At 37.9% G+C, this 3,197-nt stretch overlaps 1 non-coding gene across 1 annotated transcript; it reads left to right on the top strand.

The window, feature by feature from the left end:
• Positions 1 to 1,568: 1,568 nt before the first annotated feature.
• On the top strand, positions 1,569 to 1,675 carry LOC127117160 (small nucleolar RNA R71). The gene has a single exon (XR_007801916.1). It is a non-coding gene; the product is annotated as a small nucleolar RNA R71 (small nucleolar RNA).
• Positions 1,676 to 3,197: the final 1,522 nt, after the last annotated feature.

The raw sequence follows: 3,197 nt of genomic DNA, 5'->3' as shown, positions 1-3,197 counted from the left end.
TTACGTCTATGATCGCACCGGCAGTTGCTAAGAATGGTCTTCCCAATATAATGGGTGTAACTTCATCTTCTCTAATGTCCATAATTATAAAATCGGTTGGGATGTAGAATTGACCTATGCGCACGGGAACGTTTTCAAGAATTCCTACAGGATATCTAACAAAACGATCTGCTAGTTGCACAGACATTTTAGTTGGTCTTAATTCTCCCATTTCAAGTTTCTTGCATATGGATAAGGGCATAACACTAATACCGGCTCCTAAATCGCATAAGGCTTTATCTATGACAAATTTTCCTATGTGACAGGGTATAGAGAAACTACCTGGATCTTTAAGTTTAGGAGGCATATTCTGGATTATAGCGCTACATTCAGCAGTGAGTGTAACAGTTTCGCTATCTTCAAGTTTCCTTTTATTAGAAAGAATTTCTTTTAAGAACTTAGCATATGAGGGCATCTGCGTAATAGCTTCTGTAAATGGAATTGTGACGTTTAACTGTTTCAGTAGGTCAACAAATTTTTTAAATTGGCCTGCATCTTTGGTTTTAATAAGCCTTTGAGGGTAAGGGATAGGTGGTTTATAAGATGGTGGAGGTACATAAGGTTTTTTCTTTTCTACAGTTTCCTTATTACTCTCTTCCTTTTCCTTTGGTGTACTTTCTTCCTCAATTGACCTCTTAGAGTTTTGGTTTTCATTTCTTGGATCTACTGGTCCTTCCACTTCCGTTCCACTTCTTAGTATGATTGCATGAGCGTGGCTTTTCGGGTTAGGTTGGGGCTGTCCAGGAAATGCACCAGTTAGGGCAGCAGTAGGCGCTTATTGTTGAGCTACTTGTGATATTTGTGTTTCCAGCATTTTGTTATGGGTAGCCAAGGCATCTACTTTACTTGCTAGTTGTTTGATTTGTTCACTAGTGTGTATATTCTGGTTTAAGAAATCTTTATTGGTTTGCTGTTGAGAAGCTATGAAGTTCTCCATCATTATTTCCAAGTTGGATTTCCTAGGAACATTATTGTTAGGTGTAGATGGGGTCGGCTTTTGATATCCAGGAGGTATAGCTGGGGCTTGATTTGGAGCTTGTCCTGGTGCGTATAAAGCATTATTACTCTTATATGAAAAATTAGGATGATTCTTCCAGTTTGAGTTATAGGTGTGTGAGTAGGGATTTCCTTGAGCATAATTCACTTGTTCTGATTGGATTCATGTTAGGAGTTAACAATCTGCAGGAGTGTGACCTTGGATTCCACAGACTTCGCAATTTTGAGTTGCGGCAACCACGGTGGTTGGAGGTGATACATTCAAACTTTCAATTTTCTGGGCAAGGGCTTCCACTTTTGCATTAACATGATCAAGGCTACTGATCTCGTACATGCCACTTTTAGTTTGAGGTTTCTCTACCATTGCTCGGTCGCTTCCCCACTGATAATGATTTTGAGCCATGCTTTCGATAAGTTGATAAGCATCGGCATAAGGTTTATCCATAAGTGCACCACCTGCTGCGGCGTCTATTGTTAACCTTGTGTTGTACAAGAGACCATTATAGAAGGTATGAATTACTAACCAGTCCTCTAAACCATGGTGTGGACAAAGTATCATCATGTCTTTGTATCTTTCCCATGCTTCGAAAAGAGACTCGTTATCTTTCTGTTTAAATCCATTTATCTGGGCTCTCAACATAGCTGTTTTGCTTGGAGGAAAATATCGGGCAAGGAAGACTTTCTTCAACTCGTTCCATGTGGTAACCGAGTTGGAAGGAAGAGACTGAAGCCATCTTCTAGCTTTATCTTTTAACGAGAAAGGAAAAAGGCGAAGTCGAATTGCCTCTGAAGTGACACCATTAGCTTTAACAGTATCAGCGTATTGGACAAATACGGATAAATGAAGGTTTGGATCCTCGGTAGGATTTCCAGAGAATTGATTCTGTTGCACTGCCTGCAACAGAGAAGGTTTAAGTTCGAAGTTGTTTGCTTCGATTGCGGGTGGAGCAATACTCGAATGCGGCTCATCTTGCGATGGAGCGGCGTAATCTCGAAGAGCACGAGCTGGTTCTGCCATCTCGGATATTGGTGAAGGAAGAAGATTTTTGAGATTAGGAATTTCGATAGGAGGGAGATTGTTTGCAGCACGATATTCCCGAATTCGTCGTAAGACTCGGAGATATAGTTCGATGTCGTTGATTCGTAAGTAAAACGGCTCTCCTTGTGAGCGAGTGTGTGGCATACAAATCAACGAAAGAAAGAAAAAAATAAAAATTGCCTTAGTCTCTACAGCGTAACAGAAGAGTTACGATATCGACTAAATAAATGTCCCCGGCAACGGCGCCAAAAACTTGATCGCGACTTTATGAGTCGAATTGGGGTACTAACTGCAAGTGCACAGTTCTATCGCGTAGTTTTAAAAGATATCGATCCCACAGGGACTTATGAATCGATATACCGTTTTCTAAGGTTACTTCGTAAAGCTAAGGCGGATGATATTTTGATTGTTTCGGGGGAAAAGTTAAAACTAAAACTAGATCTAAATTAAATATCAATTAAGCGGATATCGGTATGTAGTTCGTCGTAATTAGGGAATCAAATCTTCGTTGGTTTCTTGGTTTTAAAATAAATCTTTTCAGTAGATACTATTGATTAAAAATCTTTTCTCAAACTCTCGCTCTGTTGAATAGACTATGACTTTATATTAACGTAGCTGTCACTTATTAGTTAAGTCCAAAATCACTTTTTGAAAACAATAGAATCCATAGAAACTCTTTTTAAGAAAATACTAATCGTTTAAACACCCTCGTCTCAATCTTTCGCTCTGTTGACTTAGATTATATAATTAAATTCAAATGCTTAACTCTCGTCCTCACATTTAACTTTTAAAAATACTTTTTGAAAAAGATTAGAATTTAATTAACTCTAAAAATTGCTTTCGCCCTGATCTAGAATTACTGTCCAATTTACACTGTCCAGTTAAAAACTCAAACTCTCGTTCTATTGATTTTAACTTCTTTAGTCTTTTACTTTCGTACAAAAACCTTGGTATTAAACCTGTAAATTGAGACCATAAAAAGAGTGATTTTATTTTTAAGCGTAATTAAATCAATTTAGTTTTGATTCCTTCATTCCGCTTACTTTACATACCGATACCTAAATAAATTAGCCAGACATGCTAAACAAATCTAAACAATCATCATGCTTAAGTAGAAACATCT

This window comes from Lathyrus oleraceus, chromosome 1, assembly GCF_024323335.1.
Source record: "Lathyrus oleraceus cultivar Zhongwan6 chromosome 1, CAAS_Psat_ZW6_1.0, whole genome shotgun sequence".
Lineage (NCBI taxonomy): Eukaryota > Viridiplantae > Streptophyta > Magnoliopsida > Fabales > Fabaceae > Lathyrus > Lathyrus oleraceus.
This window is presented reverse-complemented; position numbering and strand designations above follow the sequence as displayed.